Genomic DNA, 16,431 nt, shown 5'->3' on the forward strand with positions numbered 1-16,431 from the left:
TGCAAAGGGCATACATATAGTATTTGTATTTCAATTCAGATGATTTCTGCTTTTTAACAGGTGAATTTAATATTTACATTTATTAGGATTGCTAATAGTTGGATTTATTTATACATCTCATTTTGTGTTTTCTATTTACCATATCTTTCTTAACTATTTTGGGGTTTTTTCTTCCTATTGGACTGATTAAGTCTGCTCCCTTTTTCCGCCTCTAGTGTTTTGGAAGATATATATTCTATTTCTTTCAGAGGTTATTACCCTTGAATTTTGAATATGTTGCACTTGACTTAAGAAAGACTGAAGTTCATCAATAGCTCTGATCTCTTTTCTCTGTTATTGTTGTCTAGTTTATTAGTTTCACCTGTTTTTAAAAATCTCTGCAAATTAGCATTTATTATTAGGGCCATAGGGTATCCCATACATAGCACTTCTCTTCTCTGGAATTCAGAACCAATATGGAGAAAGAAGGAAGGAGAGAGGCAGGAAGGAGAGAGGCAGGAATAAGAGATGGAAAATCAAAATACAATATTAGCTTTTATTTCTGATAAAGCTGATTGGAGAAAGTTATTTAAGATCTGTGGCCAGATGGGCTTGCTGATACTGTACTTTATTCCTGAATTAGATGGACTGAGGCCCTGATGGCACAGTGAAACACCAGCAGGTTTCCCTAATAAGGCTGGTCATTCACCACCTGGACACAGGCAGCTTTCCTTCAGTGGGGCAGGCAGTTCTGAAGGAGAGAGAACAGCAGGGGCTGAGCCAAGAATCTTGCTTGGGTCTTCCTCCTAAACTCTCCAAACCTCCTGCTTTTGAGGAGGAATGGTTAAGGGAGCAGAGAGAAGTTGAGAGTGTTCTTATATTACTCCTTATGGAGATTGGAGCAGAATTTCTTTTCTATGGATGTATGAGTGGGAAGTAATTGTTCTTGTCAATAGTGTTTTCTATAATCCCTGCTTAAGGCTGATTTCCCATGAAGCTAATGGTTCTGCTTCAGGGCCCTTAACTTGGTAGATGCTCCCGAGGCCCTGATCCCAGGAGGAAGCAGCAGTTCCAAGAAAGTTGAAGAAATGAAGTCCTGCTACCCTGGAGGTCATTCTACTTGCCCTGGTGGTGGTGTTGGAGCTGCAGGAGAGGGGGTGGGCATTGGGCACCATTCCCAGTGACAACCTACACTCTATGGACCCCATGGAGCATCAGCATCTTCCCCAAGGAGAAAAATCTGACTGAGACACTGTTCCACTCTCAGCCTGAGGGCCATGTGACTTGGCTTTGTGGTCACCTTGGCACACGCCACTGCTGAGAACTGCCCTGGCATGGTAGGGGGTGAGAGGGTTGCTGGGCGTGGTGAAACCCAGCCGACCTTGATCAGCATGCTATGACAGTGGGATCAAAGGACAGGACTTATCTGACGACTCTCCGACCACTACTAATGAATGTGAAGCTAAAATAAACTTTTCTAAACTATGACTGATTTTTTTTTTAAAGAACAAGTTTTGACCAACTGTGTTAGCAGACTGGTTTATCTTTCTACTTCTTTGTACAGGTGATATTTAAAGGTAATTATCACATTAAGAGGTGAGCAAGGAGTATGCAGCCAAAAAACAGAAACCAAATTTTACTTCCATAGTGGAAATGAAATTATAATAAAAATAATTAAAGATTATATTACATTCCTGGATTTTTTGAGGTTTTGTAACATTTAGCTACAATTTAAATTTTTATTTTTTGTGATTTATATTTTTATTCCAAGGAAATTTAAACTTCTGTACCTAATTTTCTATTAATACTTTGGTATTCTTTTCTTAAAAAAGTGTTCCTTGAATTATGAAAGCTTTGGTCCCAGGAAACATGGATCCACCCCTGTTTTTTTCAATTTTACAAAAATGTTTGCCAATTTTTTTTCTCCTTGTTTCCCACATCTTTTTTTCTGGTAATTTCCCTTCTTAATCAAGTACATCTTTTAGTAGTTCTTCCAGTGAAGGTCTGTTATGGCCAAACTTTTTGATAAAGTCATTATTTAGCCCTCAGTCTTGAATTAAACTTAGCTGGGTAAAGAATTCTATTCAAGATTTTTTTCCCCTTTCAGTACTTGGAGTTGTTATTTCATTTCTGGAGTTTGTCCTTGTTGCAGAGAAATGTACTTTCTCCTTTGAGAAAAGGCAAGCTGTCTTTTCTCCTCGTGTTTCCTTTCTGTCTTTTGTGCTCTTCAGTGTCACTGTCGTCCATCTAGGTTTGAATTTGTTTTTATTTAACTTGCAAGGGCTGGGGAGTACTGATGTCCTTTTTCAATCCTGGAAAAGTATGACTTTTTAGCATTCTATCTTTTAAATTGTTTTTAACAAATACTGAGCAGATCCAAAACAATATCTTAAGATATGTGTAAAGTATAAAGAATATGGAAAAAAATTTAAAAGAATAATAGTACAACACTTAGGTGCACACCATCCAATGTGTGAAAAGAACAAAAAGAGCATCACCATTATTCTTCAGCTCCCCTGTGCTCCCTCCCCCTGCCACACCACCTTTCCCCTCTCCCTTCAGAGACTGCTATTATCCTAAACTTAATATTTATCATTTCTTTCTTTTCTTTGTAATTCCACAATGAAAATATATTGTGATGCATGTTTTTAAACATTACATCAAGGGACTGATGCTATATGTTTTTCAATTTGTTTTTTCCACTCAAAATTGTGTTCCTGAGATTCTACTATGTCGTTGAATATAACTGTAGTTTATTCCTAATCATTACTGTATATCTCCCATGTTCTATCCATGCTACTGTTAATGGATATTGGCTTGTTTCTAGTTTTTTACTAGTAGGCATAATGCTACTGTAAGCATTTCATAAATGCCTCCTGGAAAAGGATAGTTTCTCTAGAGTTTACACCTAGGAGAGGAATTGCTAGGTCATAAAGTATGGGCATCTTCATAAAGCAAAATTCCTTTCCAAAGTGATTGTATTAATTTACACTCCCATCAGTGCTATATAAGAGATTGCCTTGTTCCACATCCCTGCCAATGCATGATAGTTTCAGACTTTCATATTTGCCAATTTTGTGAATATGTAATGGTACTTCATGGTAGAATTAACTTGTATTTTCCTGACTGGTGATGAGACTGAGTGACACTTCATATGTTTATTCACCATTTATGTTTTCTTTTCCTAAAAAGGCTTGTGTAATTCTTTAGACCCTTTAAAAGTTGGTTTGCCTTTTTCTTATTGATTTGTAATAACTCTTTACATATTCAGGATACTAATACCTTGACAATTATATATTTAGCAACTATTTCCTCCCAGTCTGTGGCTGGTCACTTCATTCTCATTATGGTATCTTTTGATAAACTGATATTATTTTTAATGTAGCTAATTTGTCAATTTTTCCTTTGTGGTTTTCATTTTGATTACTTGCTTAAGAAAATTAGATCATAAAAGTATTCTCCTATATTGAATTCTGAAATTTTTATAGTTTTATATTTCACATGTAGCTCTTTAATTCACCTGGAGCTGATTTTTTTATATGATGTGATAAAGGGATGTAAATTCTAATTATCTTATGTATCTTATCAGTGTTTGTTTGTTTGCGGTACGTGGGACTGTCACTGCCGTGGCCTCTCCCATTGTGGAGCACAGGCTCCGGATGCGCAGGCCCAGCGCCATGGCTCACGGGCCCAGCTGCTTCACAGCATGTGGGATCCTCCCGGGCCGGGGAACGAACCCGTGTCCCCTGCATTGGCAGGTGGACTCTCAACCACTGCGCCACCAGGGAAGCCCCAGTGTTTGTTTTTATATGTATATGTTATTATCTCTCATCTCATTTGTTATGCAGAAGATACATTGTGGGATGCAGGAAAATCTTATTCTGAGAGAAATTCATAGCCTTAATACTTAAAGTTTAAAAATTAGGTATCTGGGGCTTCCCTGGTGGCACAGTGGTTGAGAATCCGCCTGCTGATGCAGGAGACACGGGTTCGTGCCCTGGTCCGGGAAGATCCCACATGCCGCGGAGCAGCTAAGCCCGTGAGCCATGGCCGCTGGGCCTGCGCGTCCGGAGCCTGTGCTCTGCAACGGGAGAGGCCACAACAGTGAGAGGCCCACATAGAGCAAAAAAAAAAAAAAAAAAAAAAATTAGGTATCTGTGTTTCCAAATTTGAATGTCAAGGAAAATATAACAGAAAAAAACACACAGGCAGTGGAATAAAAAACACTATAAAGAGCAGAAACAAATTAAATAACTGTCAAATAAACAATATCAATTAAACAGAAATCATATTAAGTAACAGAGAGGCGCAACAAAGCCAAAATACTGTTTTTTGAAAAGACTAACAAAATAAACTCTGGTGTGACTGCTCAAGAAAAAAAGAAAACGCACAGATAAATGTCATTAGATTCTACAATGAGATATCACCTCACCTTATGCCTGTCAGAATGGTTATCATCAAAAAGATCACAAATAACAAACAAATATCGGTGAGGTTGTGGAGAAAAGGGAATCCTAATGCACTGTTGGTGGGAATGTAAATGTGTGCAGCCACTATGGAAAACAGTATGGAGGTTCCTCAAAAAAACTAAAAATAGAACTACCGTATGATCCAGCAATTCCACTCCTGGGTACATATCCAAAGAAAAAGAAAATACTAATTTGAAAAGATACATGCACCCCAGTATTCATAGCAACATTATTTACAATAGTAAAGAGCTATGGAAGCAACCGAAGTGTCCATCAATAGATGAATGGATAAAGAAGACACAATATATATATACAATGGACTACTCAGTCATAAAAGAGAATAAAATTCTTCCATTTGCAACAATATGGATGGATCTAGAGAGTATTATGCTTAGTGAAATAAGTCAGAGAAAGACAAATACTGCATGTTATCACTTACATGTGAAATCTAAAAAATAAAATGAATGTATATAACAAAACAGAAACAGACTCATAGATATAGAGAACAAGCTAGTGGTTACCAGTGAGGAGAGGGATGGGAGGAGAGGCAAGTTAGGGGTATGACATCAAGAAGTACAAACTATTATGCAGAAAATAGATAAGCAACAAGGATATATCATACAGCACAGAGAAATATAGCTGTTATTTTAAATGGAGTATAATCTATAAAAATATTGAATCTCTATGTTGTACACCTGAAAATAATATAATATTATAAATCAGCTGTACTTCATTAAAAATCATTAAATTGATAACATCATAAATTCAGATGTAACATAAGTTTAAAAGATAAGGAAATGCTTTTAATTAACTTTATGCTAATAAAATTGAAAATTAGAAGAAATCATGCAAATTTCCAGGAAAAAATGTATATTAATTTTGCATCTATATTGCTAAACTCTCTTAGTAATTTTAATAATTTCTGTGTGGATAATTCTGGGTTTTTTACATAAAACAATCATACAACATGTAAATTGTAACAGTATTTTTCTTCTCCCACTATCTCTTTGAATGTCTCTGCAACTTTTTCTCTGGAATGCCTCTTAGAAGTATATTGATACTTCTCATTCTATCTTCCATGTCTCATAACTTCTCTTTATATTTCCATCTTGTTATCTCTGTATTGCATTATGGGTGATTTATTCAGATCTATTTTTCAGTTGACTATTTTACATGATGATTCATTGAGTTTTTAATTTGAATGAATTAATCTTTTATTTCCAGGAGTCCAATTTTGTTCTGTTTCAAATCTGCTTATTCTCTGCTCATATCGTTCTTTTGTTTCATTATTTCAATTCCTTCTTTTACTTGTTTAATCATTTTAAACATAGCAATGTTTATAGTTCCTTTCAGAGTGTTCAATTTTCTGTGGTTCTTTGGGGTACTAATTTTGTTAATTATTGAGAATTTTGATTGATCTTCATTTCCTCATATGGTTTATAATTTTATATTGTGAGCTCATCTTAAGCAGTGATGGTTCTTTTGTGTGAGTCCTACATACCCCAAATTATGGATTTGCCCCCTGTAATGAGGATTTACATTTGGTTCCTGAAGTTTTCATGGACCAAATTTGTGGGGTTTTTCCCAACTTTTTCATTAATCAGCTGAGAATTCTCATGTTGTAAGACCAGAATAAAATTAGATCCGACACTCAGGCTTGGGGTTTTAATTTCTTAGATGTTTCTTTTTCATTCTTACTCACACTTGAATAGTACAAGATTCCTTGCTCTTTTTCATTGCTGGAGTTCTTTTTAGTGCCATTTTTATGGACTAAGCAACTTTGCAAGAGCCTGTCCTTAATTCAGCCTTTTAATTCCAGATATTCATCTTAAGTGGACCCAAGGCCATGTATCTTGTCTCCATGTGAAGTTTATACTCCAACTCCATTCTCTAGGTGCTGGTTCTATCAGTCCAACCTTACAGCTTGAGCTACTAGAGGATTTTCCTTTCTTCCTTCCCAGCCCAATTATCTACTTTTAGAAACGCAATTTATTTATCAGTAATTTATTGTATTGATTATATTTTACCCCAAATATCTATGTGTTTATTACAGGAGTGTGTCTGCATCAGTTCCTCAGGTTGCTGAACCAGAAGTAGAAAAAAAGGCTTGATTTACACCCAAATTTACATCATATTTAAATAAATAGTCTCTGCTGAATGGGATTACAGGTGATTTTGATCTTCTATTAAAGTCTTACTTTTATTGTCTAGACTTCATACAATGACTATGCAATAGTTTTTTGTTTGTTTGTTTTTGCGGTACGCGGGCCTCTCACTGCTGTGGCCTCTCCCGTTGCAGAGCACAGGCTCCGGACGCGCAGGCTCAGCGGCCACGGCTCACGGGCCCAGTCGCTCCGCAGCATGTGGGATCCTCCTGGACCGGGGCACGAACCCGCGTCCCCTGCATCGGCAGGCGGACTCTCAACCACTGCGCCACCAGGGAAGCCCTGCAATAGTTTTATTAGTTGAAAATATTATTAAATGATTTCAATTTGGAAAAGAAAGTTTAATGAAAGCTAGATTAAGGTATCATATTACTGTATAGTTCAGAAATTACTTGCTCTTTATCTATGTGAAGCAGGGAGAGAAGTCACAAAATTCTAAAATTATGTTTGACTTCAGAATACATTACTAATGAAACATCACTATTTCAGGCTAAATGAGGAAAATGAATCTAAGTTAGTCTAAAGCCTAAATATTTTTAATGCTTTTTAAATTTCTTCAAGTAAATGCAATAAATGGAACAAGAAATGGTGTTATTAGGAAAGGTTCTATGTTTTATAACAAACAAATATTAGTAGTTTTATGCTTTTAAGTAGAAAAATATTTCCCACTCCCATCTCTACTCCTCAATCCTTGTATTTACTAGTTACCATTAAAGTCATGTATCCTTGACGTTGTTGGACTGATAATTTTTAACTGCCTATAGTTTCAATTTCCTAATGATATTTTTGTATGTTTGTTTCTGGGTATATCTGGGGATGTGGGATGTGTCCCAGGGTGTGAGGGCATGTACGTATGTTTGAGGGAGACTGTTGGGGGTGTCTGTGCCTGATGATTTTTTGTTTGTTTGTTTTTTGTGGTACGCGGGCCTCTCACGGCTGTGGCCTCTCCCGTTGCGGAGCACAGGCTCCGGACACGCAGGCTCAGCGGCCATGGCTCACGGGCCCAGCCGCTCCGCGGCACGTGGGATCCTCCCGGACCGGGGCACGAACCCGCGTCCCCTGCATCGGCAGGCGGACTCCCAACCACTGCGCCACCAGGGAAGCCCTGCCTGATGATTTTTAATTTCCCCTACTCTTTCAATGAATACACTTGCTTTTAACCTTGTCCCTATTCAAATGATCTCTAATTCTAAATTATTGAGGCTCAAATAATGTTTTTCTCTAAATTATTTTCCAATGTGTATGTACAGAAATTGTCTTAATTCAAGGGTTTTAAAAAAATCTACATCCTAAAGGAGTGGAAAATATAAAATATCCTCCACAAATGGCATATCAAAACATCACACAATACAATATCTGAACATTTTGTTCACGGCCCCTGCTTCCTTCAGAAAGCCTTTACAATGAATTTTATTAAAACAAATTCTGTATAGAACAAAAGATTGCCAGTATAACAAAATGTGTTAGACATTTTCTCACAACAGACTTTCAATGGAATATAAACCTCTAGATGTTATAGCTTTCCTAAGACCTTAGAAAATTTTTAAAGGTTTTCTTAGAGAAGGAAAGAAAAAAGAAAGAAGAGAATGATAAAAACCTAATAAAGCTTTACCAAATATAAATATATTTGTTTATAAATGTAGCATTCCCCATTCCAAATTATTGGTGGTCCTGAGCTAGAAGAAGTGAGGAAAATGGTTCCTATGTTGCGGGTTAGGTGTGCATGGAAGGGCTAACTACGGGAGACTAGAACAGCTAGGCAGTGTCTATTGTGACCCGTCTGTCAAGTTGAATAGAAACTACAGAACCAAATTCAGCCCAGGAAACTGGGAGAGGTGCAGCAGTTCAGGCTTCCCCTAGGTCCGGAGAGCATGGCCACTGGCCACAGGACTTCCCTAATTAGCTAAACTAGCTGAAGACTCCTCCAGTTTAGAGTCAGACATACCTGTGTCCAATCCCAGATTCTCCCTTTACTGGTTTCATGAGTTTAAGCAAGTTATTTTACTTCACCTTTTTTTTCAGGATCCTTATCCACGTACCTACTTCCGAGGATCTTCATGAAGGTCAAACGAGATGATGCCTGTGGAGCCCTTTGCACCACGCCCTGTCACACAGCAAGCACTCAGTGTCAGTGTTTGTACAGTTACTCTAGTACTTCTGGTAAGCAGTAGGTGTCAGGGGAGTGTTCAGTAAGGAGGAAGCTGATATTTGGCAATCCAGGCAGTCAGACAGCATCAGATACAGTTGTTGATGGATACCAAGCCCACAGCCATGAGCCAAGAGTGAAGGGATCAGACTTCAGTGCCAAGGGAGGATGGAAGGATAAAACTGCCACAGTGGTGGGAGCAGAGCAGAGCTCCCAGCTCAGGATAGAATAACGGGCAGGATTCAATGGCTGGGACTCAATCCCAGGAAACAAGACAAGGATGTGGTTAGCAAAACTGATGGACAAAATGAAGACTGATCTCAGCTACAAAGCACAGCATAGCCCTGGAGGACCAGGAGCAAAGGGGAATGGATGTCCAGTCTAAAACTTCTGGCCATAGCTTTTGAAACCTGCCATACCCCTCACCCCGCCCCAGTTAGCTAATGACTGGCCCTTGAGCCAGAGGGGGCTATACCTGCTGGAGAAGATGAATGGAATTTTTTCAGCTTTATTAATTAATTTATTTTTTATCGGCTTGCTTTTGTTTATTTGTTTTTATTGGAGTATAGTTGCTTTACAATGTTGTGTTTCTACTGTACAGCAAAGTGAATCAGCTATACATATACATATAATCCCCTCTGTTTTGGATTTCTTTCCCATTTAGGTCACCACATAGCATTTTTTCAGCTTTAGTTTTACTTATTTGTGAACGTATATTTATGATTTGGAAGCCAAAACTGTATAGAAAGGTACACACAGGAAGTCTCACTTCCACTGTCTTCTCCATTCCATTCTCTTCCACCCCCTACAGATAACCAACCCCTACAGATAGTTATCCTTTCAGTGTTTCTTTTTATAAATATAAACAAATATGTGTACATATTCTTACTCTCCTTGCCTGTTATACAAAAGGTAGCACACTGTATAACCTTGGGTTCTTTTACTTAACAAAATACCTTGTAGACTTCTCCACACTGGAAGATGGAAAACTTCGCTCTATTTTATGGGTGCATATAGTACTCCACTGTGTGGATGCGCCATAGTTATTTTGAACAAATTTCCTATCATTGCTGAGTACTTGGGTTGTTTCTAATCTTTTGCTGTTAGAAACAATGTCACAAGGCATGATCCTGGCTATATGTTATTTTGTACTTTTACAGAGTATCAATAGGATAGATGCTTAGAAGTGCAGTGGCTGCTCAAAGGTAAGTTCATTGATATTTTTGCTCATTCTTACCAAATCGTTCCAAAAGAACCATTTCAGTTTTCACTAATACTAGCAATATATGAGAATTCCTGTTCCTCCACAGCCTCATCAACACATTATGTTGTCAAACTTTTAGACTGTTGCCAAGCTGGTGGGAAGATTGTAATTTTGGAGTCTAATGAAAGGTGAATTGTACTTTCATAAAAGCCACACTAAGTAATGTTTTATTATTTGGAGTGGTCCTTCTTCCTTCCTTCTTTTCCTTTTTCCTTTAAATGCCGTAGACCCAAATATTTTGTGTTTAGTTATGTGGGCTTAGTTATGTATTCCAAAACCTGAAGTGTTCTGTCCATGATGAATTAGACTGGCTGGCATAGGTGAGAAAGATGAAGAATTTAAAACCCTGACTGGGGAATTCCGTGGCGGTCCAGTGGTTGGGACTCTGTGCTTTCACTGCTGAGGGCGTGGGTTCAATCCCTGGTCAGGGAACTAAGGTCCCGAAAGCTGCACAGCACAGAAGAACAAAACAAAACAAAACTCCTGACTGACGTCTGGGTCCTGAACAGCACATGAACTTCTCCCTCCCCTTGGGTCATTCCTGGCTCCTGGCCACCTTCCCGGCCCTGCACACCAGTACAAGCTAGGTCCCCTCAACACTGGGCTGACCTCCCAGCCTTGGCTGGGCGGCATGTCTGCGTGCATTCTCTCACAGCCTGCAGCCCTCTGGCTACTGCCTCACACGTACTAGTACCTGTGGCACGTAGGAGGCAGTGGGAAGGATTCTGGAAGCCTTGCATGCAGAGCAATTAGCAGACTAAGAACAAGAATAACCTTGAGGGTTGTGACACAGAGGCCTCAGCCAGGGTGACAGGTTTGTGGAGGAGCACATTATTTCCAATACGTTTTATTTTCAGTGAGTGTGGGTCTGGAAAGATACATCTTTTTCTACCTTGTATTTTTCTAAGTTGGACTTTAGGCATTAAGAATGGCTTCGAGTAAACTTCTGGAGCAGGGCTAAGGGTCTTTATGGACAAAGGGGACACTCTTGGTGCCCAGGGCTGGAAGAACAGATGCCAGCAGAGAGTCCTGGGTGTGCTGGCACGCCTGCCTTTCCGTCCTGGAGGAGACACCCCGACTTCTGCAAGACCCCTGCCGCCAGATGCGGGGCCACCTTCACTGGGGAATGTTCCTACGGAGGCTGCCAGAAGCCAGATTAACACTCTTCTGAGATTGTGAAATAGATAAATATATTTCCCCCCAAACTCTGGAATGTAAAGCTAGTCAAAACAAAGAAATAAAATCAGATTCTGCCAGAATAATACAAGGGCCAAGACTGCACATCATATCATAGCTAGCATCTTACACTGGGACGAAAAAAAATTAGAAGTTAAACCGAAGTATCTGGAAAAAGTATATCCACTCAGCTGTGATTAGCCTAGTTTTAGATCAGTCATGCTAATAATTTTATTTTTTTGTAGTACAAAGAAATATCTAGTATCCATATCTAATAATTGTAATAATCTTGAGCTCTTTGGAATTATACTGACAGAGATTTTGCAACAGTATATTTTAGTCATAGCACCTTAAAAAAAAATGCTAAGTCTACAGGTGGCCAAAAAGTCTTTTTTCGTGCTACTTAGAAGTCATATGTATGGTCCTCTCCACGAAAATCTTTTTTCCCCGTGTTCTTCCAGATGCTGCCGACTGAAAATTACTGAGACAACCATGATAGCTGTCCCTCAGTCTTTGGCTCTTGTCACAGGGAGTGGGGAATTTTTCTGTCATATTGTCCCAAGGCAAAACTCCCCCTTTGTGAAGTAGGGACCCTGAGGAGGTCATGCTGTGGGAAGTTCTCCAGCTCCAGGAGAGAATGCTGATGCTCTGTCTCGTTGCAGAAGGGAGGTGGTCTCACTTTCTCTTTCCTGCACCAACCACCATCAAGTGCCTCTGGATGAGCAGAGCGGCTGGCTCTTGCTTTGCAATAACATGGTTCTACTGGGTGACCTTCTGAAACTGCCGCCCATATCCTGACACGGGGAGGATTCTGCTTAATTTCCTTAGAATAATGAATTGATTACTAAGGATACATTCTCATGCGTAGGGACTTTGTGACTGTTCAGGAAGTGTCAGAGGAGCTCAGGTATATCAGTCACATTGGTACCATGCTGGGGAGGAGGGGATGTTGCCCGCTTATCACACTGACAGGTTGCAGAGGTCAGTCATTCATTCAACAAACACTAATGGAAGACCAGGTCCTACATTAGGCCCTGGATATTAAAAAAAAATGTGGGGTGCCTTCCTGGAGCACTCAGTCTAGGGGTGGAGATGTAAAAATTCACGAAAACTTACAGTATAATATAATAAGGGCTAAAACAGTGATGTCCACAGTTGGTTTCGTAGCTCCCAGGTGACTGTTCCACTAGGTGTGTGGGAACTGTGATCAGGAAAACTTCACGAGGGGAGTGACATTTGGGCTGAACTTTGGAAGACAAAGCTCTTGAGCAAGCAGCGGGAAAGAGAATAGAAAGTAGCAAATGTAAAGGCAGAGAGGTGTGAGAGAGTCTGGTGGGGCAAGTGATTAGAAATGTAATCCATCAGGGAACAACATCTCAGAGCAGGTGAGCAGTGAGCCAGACTGGAGGAAGTGGCTGGACATTCAGAGGAATTAAGTGCACAGAGAGAGGAATCAGCAAAAGTGCATCAGGGCAGAGAGGGTGCCATCTTGGCCAGGGCAGGGCTGTCCCCAGGTCACCGTTCTCTGAGCTTCTCCCTTCCCTCTGGCTTTGACACCAGTGTTCTTCTGTAGTGGAGCCGGTTCACTGTGCTTCACTATCTCCTCCCCAGTAACAGTGTTCCACATCATCCACTGTCCTCTCTAGCCACAGAAGCATGGAATGCTCTTTGGCCTGGAAACACAGCCCCATCCTGCCTCCCCCTCCTTCTCCCTCTCCCCATCAGTGCCTACGTTGAGCTGCCAGAGGTCAACCGGAACACAGCAATGACAAATCCTGGGATCCCAGCCTTAGGAAATGCTCGAGGATCCGCAAGCCTGAGCTCTTAGGATGGAAAGCAAAACTTCGATTTTTAGATAGGCTTTCCTTTTCATACTTTCAGCCCACTAATAGGTTACACTGTTTCTGAGGGTAACAGAATTCTCCAGTAAACAGAATTTGTCCCTGCCATTGGCCGCAGTCACTCCTCTTCCTCTCACCTTCTCTCTTGTACCCACATCCTGCCTCTCATCCCCTCTTCCGCATCCAAGCAGGCCTTCAGGCATAGATCCGGAGTATATTCACCGTGAGGTGTAAATGACTGATAGAAGCTTAAGGTATTCCTTGTTATAAGCATACTTGTATTTTGACAGGGCTCAAAGCCTTTTAGAGAAAGGATCAAATCCATAAAGATTTAATGGAGAAATTTCAATTAGGCAACAGGAGGAATGTTTGGGGTTGAGTGGACTATACCTGGTTTTCCTGAAATCACATGCCAGACATCCATTCTATTTAGAAATTAAAATACATACACACACACACACATACCCTACTTACCTGTTTAATTCCAGGTAATATGTTAAATGCTTTACAAATACTCTCTCATTTAATTCTTACACCCCAAATCCTGCAAAGCAGACATTTAGCGTTTCACATACATTCTGCTGCACAACAAGGTTGAGTAAACTACCAAACACGCACAGCCCGTAAATGAGGAACTGGGATGTGAATCCAGCTTCTTTCTGCAGATCAGGAAGCCCCTCGAGGTAACACTCTCTTCATGTGGTGGGAAGTAGTCTTCCTGCTTGCCTCCGGGGGGTTGCTGAGTTAACGAACATATAGAGCTTTAAAAATCTTTTCCCATAAGTCATCTTAAAAAGCGCCCTTAATCATCTTTGTGTTTCTCTGAACTCCCCAGACTTTGTGTATGTCATCCTCATAATGATGTGCCCCGAATAAAACACAGTGGCCTGTTCTATTTTCATTTTTCAGCCTGTGCAGGATATAAAAAATAAACAGCATATGGTGAAAAGTTAACGTGATTAAAAAAAATAACTTCACTTAAAATAATCCACGGGCTTTTCTACATGGGTTCTTGGTCTGGTTTCAAAAGCCACAGGAGTTTTACTATGCTTTAGAAAAGGGTGAATATTTGCATTGTTTCTATTGGGGTCAGTGGAAAACCAATCTCATAGAATCGGCACTAATAATCATGTTGTTTATAAACAAGTGCCACGCTAAACTAGTCAGACCAAGACTACTGTGATGTAGTAGCATTAAACACACTCAAAGCAACACTGTAACTCTCTCTCCAGTTATAAATCCCATGCCAACACAATGCTTCTTTAGCCAACAAGAATAATGCAGTCTTACCTAGAGAATAAGATGGGACATCAGACAAATAGGTAGACCTGACCTTTTAAGAAAAACTTCCTATACCTTGAGGCAAATAAAAAATGAATTTAGGCATCTTGTCTTTATTTTAAGAGTGTAACTACATAAAAAGTCATTGTTGCTTAAGCCGCATCAGTTCTCAGCACTGAAAAAAACAAGTAATTTGAAAATGCACATAAATACGTTTATTGGCACATTTGTGTTCAGCCACAAAGTTCTCTCAACAATTAAGTTCAGAGCCCACTGTGGGTCCGGGATTGTTCTGAGCATTGTGGAAGATGGACGAGAAACTGAAGATAGGGACTTTATCCTTCAGGAATCGATGATCCCGCTACAGAGATGTTAGCTCCTTAATAAGATAAAGAATAGTATCAAACACTTCCCTTGCGCCAGGCACTGTGCTCAGGGATCTGCAGGGATTATTTCATCTAATCCTCAGAAGCCCAGAGAAGTAGGTACTGTTATTTTACACAGGAGGAAATCAAGGCTTAAGAGGTTAACTGAACTCTCAAAGAGTTGTGAGAATTATATGAGAAACCATAATGCACTATATCAGTTCGGTGTAGATTTTGTTTCCTACTGAAAAAAAAGAAAAAAGAAAAGAAAAAAACAACCCAAACAAAACAAAGCAAAAAAAAAAAAAAATCAGTAGCTTAAACAGTTAGAGGTTTATTTTTCTCTCTCGTAAACCAAGTCTGGACGTAGATAGTAGCTAAGCCAGCACCACAGCTCTCCTTCAACACAGGGACACACCTACCTCCAAGGCATCTGGGAAATGTGCAGACATTTTTCTCTTACAAGTGGTCATGTGCCCTGTTAAAAATTGGGGCTTCTCTTACTACAGGTGAGGAGAACAGATATTAGGTTAGGCAACTTGCATCTCTGCCACATGTTTGCAGCATGCTGGGCACAGGACAGACACAACAAAGTTTAAGTGATAATAATTATAAAACTCAAAGCAGCCCGGAAGTGGCTTGGTTTATTGATTAAGCACAACTATGTCTGCCCGAGGTTTTCCCTTTTCCAGACTCCTGCCCTGTTCCTGAACAGGCCTGTGGGTGAGAGGAAGGGAGTGTATGCTGCATGCTCCAAACGCTGCCTCCTGGGAGCACCGACTCGCAGGCCCGGCCTCTCCATTTCCTCCTCCAGACGCTAGAGGTGGTTTGCCCCAATGTTTGCACCTGTGGAAAGGTGGCAGAAAGCCAAGTCATGACACAAAATGAGGACAATGCCCAGGCCTGGGCATTTCCCGACCTGGGCTCCTGCTTTCTTCCCATGCCCACTTTCAGGGACTGCAAATGACAGCTCTGGCCTCTCGCAAATGCCGAAGGAGCAGGGCAGTCACACTGCGTTAACTCCAGGGGATAAGAAGCCACACTGGAGAGAGATGTCCTTTGGATCAGTAACAAGCATGGCGCTCCATGGTGCTGTGCAAAACAGGAGGCTCTGGGAAGGGGGCAAATTGTAACTTATGGGTTGAGCGTCAACTCATTTGGTTTATTTGTTTCAAAGAGTTTTCCTTGGATCATCTCAACCTCACAAATTCCTAGGTAAGAGAGAAGGCTCTCACATCGCAGAATATTTGCACCGTGTGGATCTGAGGAGTTTCCCTCAGCTTCTTAAAACTTCTAAGTTGTTTTTAGGTTTAAGATTCTATGACGGACTGAGTTGGCTCATCATAACGGTTGGGGTGTGGTACAAAGAAAACTGGGTAGGATAGGTGGATAGGGTGAAGCGGACAGGATGGTAGGGATAAAAGCTGGAGTTTCCAGCTGTTTCATCATTGGTTTGGACCAGGAAGGGGGGGGGATGGAAAAAGAAGTGAGAGCTAGGAACTTGATCCTTCCATTTGCTCACCCCCATAGCTAATCTATTACCAAGTTCTATGTTATTTCCTTGCCCTCCTTTCCATGGAGGGCCACTGCAAGCATTCACGATGCTTTGTGCAAATTAGAAAAAGACACCCCATCCTCCGGCAGACTCAGTCCTATGCCAGGACTCAATGGACAGCAAGTAAGGCTCTGGCTGAACTGCAACCCCCATTCACATCCTTTGTTGGAAGCCCTTGCTCAGTGAAGAA

This window comes from Kogia breviceps, chromosome 13, assembly GCF_026419965.1.
Source record: "Kogia breviceps isolate mKogBre1 chromosome 13, mKogBre1 haplotype 1, whole genome shotgun sequence".
Taxonomy (NCBI): domain Eukaryota; kingdom Metazoa; phylum Chordata; class Mammalia; order Artiodactyla; family Physeteridae; genus Kogia; species Kogia breviceps.